The sequence below is a fragment of the Octodon degus genome, unplaced genomic scaffold, assembly GCF_000260255.1.
Source record: "Octodon degus isolate 3935 unplaced genomic scaffold, OctDeg1.0 scaffold00010, whole genome shotgun sequence".
Taxonomy (NCBI): Eukaryota; Metazoa; Chordata; class Mammalia; order Rodentia; family Octodontidae; genus Octodon; species Octodon degus.
The window spans coordinates 25,921,184-25,933,051 of NW_004524586.1; positions in this window are offsets into that span (position 1 = coordinate 25,921,184).

The following is an 11,868-nucleotide window of genomic DNA, read 5'->3' on the forward strand; positions in this document are numbered from 1 at the left end:
TCTAAGGAGTCTCCATACTGATTTCCATAATGGTTGCACCAGTCTACACTCCCACCAGCAGTGGAGAAGGGTTCCTTTTTCCCTACAGCCTCTCCAACATTTGTTGTTGGGTGATTTCTTTATGATAGCCATTCTTTGTGGGGTGAGATGGTATCTCAGTGTTGTTTTAATTTGCATTTTGCAGATGGCTAGTGATGATATTCCCACCATTTAAAAAAAATGTGTTTAGTACAGGGTCTCACTACACAGATTGGACTTGTAGTGATCCTTCCTGTTTTTCAGTCTCCCAAGTGCTGGGATTACAGGTGGGCAGCACCACACTCAGTCTGTCACCATCTCAGCAAGCCCTGGGGGCAGGGCTGGCATGGCACCCACCATGTCCAGACACATGGGTGATCTCCTAGGTCTTCGTTACGCCTCCTGGCCTTCCCCTATGCTCTGCCTCTCCTCGGCACCCTCCGCTACTCCCCACACACCAGCCTTTCTTGCCCTTAGGTCTCAGCATAAGGTCCTGTCCTCAGAGTGGTTTCCTCCATTGCGCAGGCATGCTCTCCTCCCCCTCTTCTGAGGGACACTCTCCTCGGTCCCTTCCTGGCACCAGCTCAGCACTGTGCATATGCACTCCTGTGCTTTGTTTGCTCTCCACCTTTCCCACTACCAGGGTGTCCGCTTCCCACTCTGAGGCGAGCGCCTTGCCTGTGAGCTCCTGGCACAGGGCCTGCCATGAAGAGTCCGTATAATTCCTATCTGTGGGATGAACGAAGGTGTCTGAATGAAGGGCTATGCTAGGAGAAGTGAGGGGGAAAGGAAGACATGAGAGGGCCTCCCAGTGAAAGCAAACAAGCCCCTTCCCCAGGCAGCACCGATGAGGAGTGTCTGCTTCTGGGGGAGAATAGGTGCCACCAGCTACTGCCACTTCATGACCTCGGAGCTCCTGATCCCTCCGGAGTGGCCCGCAGGAGGCAGTGCCTACAGAATTGAGCAGAGACGCGAGCCTCGAGTGCTCCTAATGAGCCCAAAGAGCCCCGGAGACATGGGAAGCACAGAAGAAAGACTGCCTGCGCTGAGCGCCAGCAGAGGGCTACCCGCACGGTTTTGGAGAGTCTAGTCCACAACTGGTAGGCCCTGTTACTTCGGGCCATGTCAAGGTAGCACACCGTGAGGAATATGTGGCCAAGCAAAGCTGTTTACTTCCTGGCTAGGAAGTAAAAAAAGAGAGAAAGAGGAAAGTCTGGGGTTCACTCTCTCCTTTGAGCATGCAAATCAATAACCTAACTTCCACCCTCTAGGCCCTGCCTCTTAAAGGTTCCGACACCTCCCATAGCTCCACACTTGGGGACAAAGCCTTTAACACATGGGACTTTGGTGGACACCTTTGTGAACTATGCCTAGCATCTGGTACAGGAATTAGTGTACCTAGCGTTTGGTACAAGTATTAGTGGATTGTTAGTCCTCAGCTGGATGATCCTATGAACATTTTTTACTTTAATACCCTGAATCTGCCTTCCATACCCAATTTGTCTCTCTTGTCATGCGCTATACATATAGACTATAAAAAATAATTTGAGTGGCCTCCAGGTGGTGCTGCCACTAGCCAAAAGTTCACTGCTGCCAGGGACTTTCTGCGAAACAATATATTATAGCCGCTTCAAATTTTTCTTGCATTTTGGGCCGGCCAGATAGCTCAGTGGACTAAAGCGCCTGCTTAGGCTGAGCGCTATGGCCAGGCTCCGATCCCAGGCCTCCCCCGACCCCGAGATGCGCAGAGATGGCAATTGAGACTGGGCATGGTGGCGTGCGCCTGTAATCCCAGGGCTTGGGAGGCTGAAAATAGGAGGATCACTACAAGTCCGATCTGTGTAGTGAGACCCTGCACTAAACACATAAAACAAACAAACAAAAAAAAAGAAATTTTATTGCGTTTTGCTCATATTGTTGTACAAAAACACAAATGGAAAGTAGAAAAAAAGAAAGTGCTAATATTAGAGATTTTTTTTTTTTTTTGCAGAACTGGGGATTGAACTCAGGCCCTTGCGCTTGCCAGGGAAGCACTTATTCTACTGAGCCATCTCCCTGGCCCCATATTAGAGATTTTTAAGAGCATAATTTTTTCTATGCAAAATACACTTGCTTCTAAGACAGAATTTAGTTGCTAATCTTCGGCCTCAGTTGACTGCCCTGTGGACTCAGTAGATCTACCATAGACTTAATGTAAAGAAAAAGAGCAACAAAGAGGATTCTAAGATGCAAATATTTGATTGGAATGTAAAAATGTTTTTTGACCTCTGGGATTTAGGACTGCTACTAGCTGGTGTCTTGTGCAAACTAGAAAGTGGGAGTACTTTTCTTCTGGACTAAATCCAGCCCAGCACTAAGGCTGTGGCTGAGTTTCAGTCCTCACCTGGCTCTTGGCCAGATGCCTTGCTGTAGTATACACCAGGCCCAATTCTACAGTGCTGCCTGAATGGAGCAAAAACTTATGTAAATCTCTCACGCCACTTCTTCTTTTTTTTTTTTAAATATATTTATTGATATCTTGTTCAAATATAACTTATATTGCATATAATTCATTGATTCAAAATATACAACTCAGTGATTTTCAATATGTATGATTTTTAGAGTTGTCAATGATCACTAATATTTAATTTTACAACATTTCTACCTTAGCAAGGAGAAACCTCATAGCAGTGTCCATCATTGTATATGCCTAAATTCTGAAATATCATTAATCTAATTTTCTGTCTGTAGATTTCCACATTTCTGTGTTTCATGTAGTATAATTACATGAGATACAACCTTTAAGATCGAGCTTCTTTCACTTAAATGTTTTCAATGATGTATCTTCTCAAAGATGGGTAATGTTCCTTTGAATGAGTATCTCACATCTTGTTCATCCATCTATCAGTTGATCCACCTGAAGATTTTCACTTTTTTTTTTATTTTATTTTTTTTCAAAGTTTTATTGACAAACAGATAGCAATGAGACAGTTTCAAATCATATCGGAAGGACAGTTTCAACAAATAATACACTGCATATATTCTTCTTAGTGGTTAATTGCTGTACAAGATGCGGACTTGTGATCCTATTTACAAACACCATTAGAACAAATCATTCTATTCATTAAGAGAATGCAACTATATATCTATCCCAACCTCTTTGAATACACAGTCTCACGCCACTTCTATACAGTTAATTTTACACACAATTACACATTTATAAAAGCAGAGAACTATCTTTGTATAATAATTCCCAATCCTGTACTCTTAAAATTAGAAGACATTCAACAACTTCTGACACTGCCAGTCCTACAGAAAACCCACTACTATTATGGACTACTGGACTATATTGGAATATTTTGCTGAATTCATGCACCTATAATATTTAAATGACAATGGAATGCCCTTCTCTGACAAAACTAAGAAAAAAAAGGGGAATACAAATGAAGTACCATTTTGTATCTGTATATTCAAAATAATTAGGATAGATATACAGCTACTTTCTCTTAATTCAATGAATAGAAAGATTTATTCTAATAGTGTTTGTGGACAGGATATCATGTCTACATCTTGTGCAATGAATAACCACTAAGACAACAGTGTATTTATTGAAACTGTGCTAGTAATTGGTTCTGAAACTATCTCATTGCTATTTATTTCTCAATAAAATTATTTTAAAAATTAGAAGACATATATCACATTCCTAGGAAAGTTGAGAATATAGGATCATGAAATTAACTATGAAAAATTGTCTGGAGGGTAAGACAAAGGTTCGTGCTCCCCTTCTTTAGTAATCCTGTAGCCTTTTTTTTTTTTTTTTTTTTGTAGCCTTTTTTTTTCTGTAGCCCTTTTTAAGACAGTAGCAAATCATTGAATCATTGTCTTGTTTCTTGGTTACTTGTACGACTTCTTCCCACTATTACATTGCCAACTTTCCAAGGACAAGAGTTATTTATCTTCTTTGTGAATTTACTTCCGGAAGACAGCTCAGGGACATGTGGGAGTTTGCTGGTTTCACTTTGATAGAAAAAGACAAGAATTGCAGGGATCATTGTTATAATGTAGAAAGGTTGATACATTTTCTCCAGATACTCGCCTCCCTGGGCTCTTGGGACCTCTTGGGTACAAGTGACTTTGGATAACCGATTTGCAGAACTCATTGGAAACATCTTAGCTGAGAGCACAAGGTTTGCGGCTCCTGGCAGCCTGTTTAGCATCAGTCTTGGGACTTAGCTACCCTCAGGGGCTGGTGGAGTCTAGCATTTGCCTTAATCATATTTCTCCTGTTGATTCTTTTTCCCTGTTCCCAGGAGCAAGGGTTAAGCTCTGGCTTGAGCCAGGCAGCAGGAAGGGTAAAGTATGGAGGAGAGAAAGGGGAATACCCAGCAGCCAGGGTGTTTTGCGGGCAGCACCACAGATAAGCAATGGATGGAATGTCCCCTTGTGTGAGGAGTAGCTCAGAGTCGCTGGGGAAACTGCAGGACAGGTCGCTGCTTGCCACACAGTGGAACTGTGCTCACCAGGCCCTCTCCAAAGAGGCATGAATTGTGCCTGTTTCCCAGTGTGGGAAATCTGATATCCCTTCGTGTGCAAACAAACAACTACTCCCAAAGCCTCCCCCAGTTTCTTGAAAATCTTGACTTGTTCAGGGATGCTCTGAGGTGTGTAGAACCCTGTGGCTGCTCCTTTTGCACCATGCCACTTCTGTCCCCCAGTGGAATGCCGCTCCTGGGAGCTGTTCCTGCAACTATCTAGCCTCCCCCTTGTTCCAGTCTCCAAGTTGGGGGTGCGGTGTCTTTTGTGTAGGTATAGCGCATTGGCTCTTGGGGTGCAGGAAATACATCCATAATGGACAATGCTGACATAGGTGCTCCTGGTGCTTTGTGCAGTGACCCTTGCACTGCACTCTGGATGGCTCTCTATGCTGAGTCACCTTTCTCAGCAGCCTTCAGAGTGCCCTGGGGCTAGACACAGGCTTTCTCCTCCTTTTCTGTCAAGCAGGTAGGGAATCGGTGCCTCCTAAAGTCATCTCATCTCACCATGCCCCTGGATCCTGTGCCCCTGCCCTGAGCTTCTAAGGAATGCAAAAAAGATCTCAGGTGCACTCCAGAGCCTCTTGTTAGAGCTTTGTTTTGCACGTGGAGGGGTGAGAAGAGAGACTCTGGGACCCCCTGCCTATAAGCTTTGTGACTCTGTGACAAGGTGTCCTGGAGCACAAGCCCACAGAGAGTGAGGCCTTCACTCTGTGCCTGGCCTCTCATCTGAGCTCATCCCTCCTCAGCCCAAGTCTGGAACCAGGAAGTCATCAGGATTCACATTTGGATTCATAATGTAGGGGTGAGAAAGCTGCAACTTGGCCCAGAGCAGCTAAGCTCCTCTGCCAGAGTCACGCGGCTCCCTGGGGACAGACTGGCCCCATCCACAGGAGGGCCTGACTTTATCCACCTATCTCGAAGCAGCAGCACTTTGGGGCTCCAGGGCAGCTTTTGTGGAGGAATTGGCTTTTGCGCAGTGGGAAGATGAGGAGCTCGTCAGGAAGCTTGTGTGTGGGAGGGGGACAAAGGGCCCAGAGGAATGGGCTACAGGTAGGAAGAGCAGGACAAATCCAGACAGGGGCCTGAGGTTTAGCTGCTTTGAAAAAAAACACTTGGCTTTCATATATGGTATGAATGAAGGAATACTCTAGCTGTTAGGTTTTTCAGCGGCTGTGTGGCAGAGAAGCAGAAATAAAAGGGGTGGAGAATCTTTACTAACCTTGAAGACACAGCGAGTATCAAAGGCAGGGAGGTGGGGGATCCTCCGAGCTGAGCCAGGAAGGCTGAGATTTGGGGGACTTTTGCTTGGGGCAGAGTTGAGGGGCAGGTTCAGTGAGACACAAGGAGCTGATTGGGGGCTCCCTTGTGTGCGCAGGAAAGGTGTCCAGGACTGGGGTGGGGAACAAGGAGGAAGCGGTCCCTGGGAAGATCAGCTGTTGTTTTTGGGATTCAACCATGTTGGATCAGGGCCACGATAATTTAGCCGTTTGTACTGGGGCCAGAACCTTTCACCAGCAAAACAAATAGTAACTTGGCATGAGTTTGTTTCTGTTGAGTGTGAGGATGGTAATCAAGTTACCTAAATTATCAGCAAGTTTAGATGAAGTCTAATGATATTTTAATGTGTTTTCTGGGGGTGCTATCTACTGAAGTGAAATATGTCGCAGCAGGGGAGAACGCTCATAGTGCTATAGAAAGAGCTTTCTTTGGGTGGAATGCGCTCTTTATAATTCAGCTTACTGTGTAAGAAGAGTCAATTTTGCCCAGGCCACTGAGAGGAAATCCAGGCAAACAGACTCCTGCAGTCTCTCTTTGGAGGATGGGCTATCACACAGAAACCATATAGCTATTGAAACTTGTCCTGCAGGGCCAGCCAGATAGCTCCAAGTGGACTAAAGTGCCTGCTTAGGCAGAGCAGAGTGGCTGGGGTTCAATCCCAGTCATGATGTGCTGACCACGCCCCTGGGGCCCACTGAGACAGCGACTGAGACTGGTTGTGGTAGCCTGCGCCTGTAATCCCAGCACTTGGGAGGCTGAAAACAGGAGGATCGCCATGAATCCAATCTACATAGTGAGACCCTGTAGACCCTGTACTAAACACATAAAAAACAAAAGAAACTTGTCCTGCATTTGCAGATCAATCTTAGAGTCATCCTTAGTCTCCCTCAGAGAGTCCCCGCATCAGTGAGCAGGACATTACAGTCAAATGGAGAAGCCAGATGTCATTTAATTTTGTAGCCCTGGCAGAGGCCTCACAGCTAAAACCTCAGAGGCATCCACTGGGCTAAACAGGTTCCAAGCTCAGCCTTAAGGAGGTTCTCAGTGTTCCTGTCTGCATGATGAATCGCCTGGATAAAGACAGGAGAAAGCAAACAAAATCGCTACTAATTTTTTTCTCTCTAATTTGGATTGTCTTCTGCTTAAGTATCTGAATCAGCAAGGAAGCATTGAACACTGAAGAATTCTGACAAAAGGAACAGAAGCTGCAAAAAAAAAAACGGGGCCATGAATAAGGAGATCACATACCCAGGGGTCCTACATGGTGGTGTGCAAACTGGGTGAATTTAAGATGGCGGCTGGGGCCGACCATACAGCTCAGCAGATTAAAGCACCTGCTTAGACAGCTGCAGAGGCCAGGGGTTGGATTCCCAGCCTGCTGTGCTAGCACAGATGGCAATTGAGATTGGGTGTGGTGGTGTGCGCGTGTAATCCCAGCACTTAGAAGGCTGAAAACAGGAGAATCACTAAGAGTCCGATCTGTGTAGTGAAACTCTGTAGACTCTGGTACTAAATACATTAAAAAGAAAAAAAAAGAAAGAAACAAACTATTCCAGGATGGGCAGAGGGTGCACCCCTGACAGTGAAAATCCAAGCCCTCTATCAGCAAGAATGGTTTGTACTAGGCAACCAATGAGATCTTCCTGACATTCTGAAAGCAGGGAGTGTAGCAGTCAGCTCTTGGGACACGAGTGCTGCATCGTAGTCAGCCACAAATATTCCAGAAGCCTGGACAAGTGGCCAATCGATTTAGCTCTTGGCCTGCCTTCAGCGGGAGTTTGTCTGAGGGAGACAGGCTTGCTTGGTGGAGGTGCTTGGCTCCACACAACTCTGGTCTTTATCCCGTGGCCAAGAGACTAGCTTGGGTGTGCTCTTCTCACAGCCAGGAGGGGAACAGTGCCCAAGCCCGCTGTGTGCCCTGCCTCACAGCTCCGCCCCCTCAGCACGCTGGGCAGGGAGTCAAGCTCTGCCCATGCAGCGGGAATCATGGCGGAGCCCAGTGGCGGAGGATGGGGCACCTATGAGGCTGACAAGTTGGGGTTAGGGACCCCAGCCTCCATGAGGAGAAAAAAAATATTGAATTAAAAGGAAAATTATGGTCACTGTAACAATACTTTGTTTTAAACAGCAGTTCAAATGTTTAAAGCCTTTCTTTAGTCCTCACAGACATTGGGTATGTTCAAACACACATAGATGTTTAAAATTTATGTATAGGGCCAGAGATAGCTCAGTAGACTAAATGCCTGTGTAGACAAGCTCAAAGACCCAGGTTTGATCCCTGGTACTCCATGCTGCACTGGCCCCTCCCTGGGTGTGCTGAGCTAGCCACCAAGACTGGGTGTGGTGGTACATACCTATAATCCCAGCACTGGGGAGGCTGAGACAGAAGGATCACTGAGTCACAGCTTTGCAGTGAGACCCTGTGCCAAACATAAAATTAAAAAAAAAAACCAAAAACCAAAATGTGTGTATAGACTGCAGAAGACTTCGAAAGCAGATTTTTTTTTTTTTTAATGCATTTTAGTACAGGGACTACAGGGTCTCCTTACACAGATTGGACTCAGTGATCCTCTTGTTTTTAGCCTCCCAAAAGCTGGGATTAAAGGCATACATCACCAAGCCCAGTCTCAGTCACCTTCTCAGCTTGCCCTGGGGTGGGACCGGCACACAGGCTGGGAATCAAACCCGGGTCCTGGCTCCTGTCTAAGCAGGTGCTTTAGTCTGCTGAGCTATTTGGCCAGCCCTAAAAGCAGATTTTTTTCTTTTAGCTTGGAATACACCACTATCTCTACTACTTGTATAGCCTATTGACTTCCACAGAGCACCCCAACCACCCCCTGTCTCCTTTTGAGCAGCACTTACAGTCTATACTGAGGCAATAAATGGAAACCACTCAGATGACAAACTAGCTATTCACTCAGGGTGGAAACTCAGAGCCAGGCACGGGATGGGGAAGCCTACAAAGAGGAAGACAAAGGTGTGCCTGCTGGAGACTCTTGGTGCGGGGACCCAGGACGTGGGCTGACTAGAAGAGGGGCCTTGTATGTGATGGCTCCTGAGCCAGAAGCCAGGTGCCGAGAGCCCAAGCCCCCTAGCCAGTTGCTGCTGAGGTGGAGCTTGGCTTTGCTACAGAGACTGTAGGTCATGGATCTGCTGTCCCCTCCTGTCTGAGCAGTTCCTGTTATCTATTCAGTCTCTCCAGACCCTTCAGCAAAAGGCCCAACTTCTCAGCATGACACCAAGGGCCTTCTGCACTTGGACCGCACCTCCTGACCTTGCACCATTGCCACCCTCCTCACGGGCAGGCCCCTCCTTGTCCCCGCCACAGACCTCTGCACTCCCCGAGGGCTTTCTCATGCTCTGCTTCTCCCGAGGATGGGAACCAGAGTCCTCTCCAGGGCACCTTCCCCTCAGGCTCTTTCCCTCACCATCTCCTGTTCTACCCATGCAGAAGTACGAGTTCCTTTCTCTGTGAGCCCTAAAGGCACGGGTACAGACATTCACTGGGGATCACATCGTGCTGACGGCCTGTGTTACCAGGCTTCGCCACACCCCTTCCTTGTGTGACTATCTCAAATGAAAGCATTGCACGTTATTTGTGCCTAGTGTAGGACTTTGTAGATAGTAGTCTCACAACAAAAAAAATTTGTTTTTCTATTTTTTTGTTGTATTGAGACAGGGTTTTTTAAAATGTAGTTCAGCCTGGCCTTAAACTCACTATGTAGCCCAGACTAGCCTCAACCTCCCAGCAATTGTCCTGCATCAGCCTTCTGGGTGCTGGAATTACAGGCACCACCATGCCTGCAACAAAAATTTTTGAAAGGAAGGGAGGAGGAGAGAAAGGAAAGAATGAAGGCAAAGAAGAAAGAAAAGAGGGGAGGCAAGAGTTGTGGATAGGGATAGCAGATAAAATTCAAGATGTCTGGTTAATTTGGATTCTAGATGAACAATGAATAATTTTTAAAGCATAAGTTTGTTCTAAATATTGCATCATAGTTTTAAACATATTTCATGGGATGTTCTTAGTGAACATGCCACTGTTTGTCTATCCAAGACAAATTCAGCTGGGCCTCCTGCATCCTGATTTGCTAAGTACAGCAGCTCTGGTCACAGGGCGAACACCTCTAGCTAAACTGGGCAATACCCTGGCCCTGAGGCCTGGAGGAAGTCTCCCTGGCGTGCTCAACTGCTGCTGAGCAGCCAGACTCTGCTGCCTTGGGTCAGGCATGATGAAAGTGCGTGTGTTGGCCCCTCCCCTGAGACAGAAATAAGGCCAGTCATGGCCTGGGGGATGCCAGGGAGAGTCCTGGGGCTGAGATGCGATTCTCTACTGTGGGACAGAAGTGGGAGGGCAGGCAGAAGGCCCTGTACTAGCCCTGGCATGCCCTGCAGAAGTGACAGCATTCCCTTCGCCCAGGAGAGCCTGGTTGCTGTGGGATACAATGAGAGATATCTCATGTCTCAGGGAAACCTGGGAGGAAGCACAGTGTGCAGTGAGGCCCACATTGTCAGGCAACAGGGAGGAGGCCAGGCGGTCTTCCTTACACCTTCTGGACCCCACCTCCTGCTTGGACGTTACAGGGAGGATAGGTACAGTGGGTGTAGTGGTGATTCCCAGAACAGGTGACGTTATCTGGAAATGAGTGACTCTACAGATGTGATTGAGAGACCTGAGAAAATGATCCTGAGGGCCACAAGCGGATGCAGTCATAAGCCTTCATTGGTTTCTGTGAGCAAAACAATCTTTCACCCCACAGACCCCCAATTTTATGGAGGACCTAGCTTTCCATGCCAGAGTCCTTTCATAAAAACAAGTCAGTTATTACTGTGCCAGGCATAGTGATTATTTTGCAGTTTAGCATTTGTACAACCAAAGTTTTCTTGCACACAGCAAATCAGTGGCCACCACATGGAGTGCTTAGCACAATCCACGGGGCTATGGGGGAACATATTTGTCTTGGTTTCTTTTTCCTTGTTGTTGGGACAAAATACCTGACATCCAAAATGAAGGAGGGAAAGGTTTATTTAGCTCAGTTTGTGGAGGTTTCAGTCTGTACTCAGCTGACTCCAAGGCAGGGCTGCACAGGGCACAGGGCAGCCATTCACGGCAGAGGAAGACAGCGAAGAGCAAAGGGAGGGGCAGCAGCTGTGGCAACTAGCGAGCCTCTCCCGCTTCCTCACATTTGTACGCAGATTATCCTCCCCAGGGTGGGTGTAGCGCTTATACCAATAATCCCAGGATTGGATCAGCAATTAATCACAAACCCTAGAAGCCACCCCATGATTGCATGAGGCTTTGGAGGGACACCTAGATACAAACCATAACAATAGTAGAATTTTGGGGCTAAAAACTTGAGAAACTACACCTTCCTAATCCTTTAAGATTTAGGTTGGCAGTGGCAAATAGCTTGCTTCCGTGGGCAGGTGAGAGAGTTCTCTGTCACCCACAGTGCAGGTATACCCTGCAGGCTCTTGGGTGGGACAGCAGGGTGACATCACTGTGCATCAGTGTTCAGGGCCATCTGAGTATTATGGTCTACATGTACTCCGGAAGTAGATTTACAAATATATGATCTGGGTTGAACTAAACTAATCCTTATGAAACAGAAAATGGCTTTAACACATTATTACAGTGAAATCAAGGGTTAGCAGCAATACTAACTGGACACATCTCAGAAAACAAAAAGAAATGAGCAGAGCCCAGATGCTCAGTATGAGCTCAGGAACCTGAGGCAGGAGGACAACAAGTTCAAGTCCAGCCTGGGCAACTTAGTGAGTCCCTGTCTCAAAATAAAGGAACAAAGAGGACTGAGGTATGGCTCAGTGGTAGAGTTATGAGCATTGTCTCCATTCAAGCCTCAGTACTGGAGCATGAGGAAGAGAGAGGGGGCGAGGGCCAGGGTAAGAGGGAGAGGTCAATCCAATAGCACAGTTCCCTGGCCCCCAAATTAAAATCATCAAGGGGGTCCTTTGAAAGATGGATTTAGCTGGGGAGATAGCTCAGTGGCACAAGTGCCTGCATGGCAAGCACGAAGTCCTGAGTTCGATTCCTGGTACC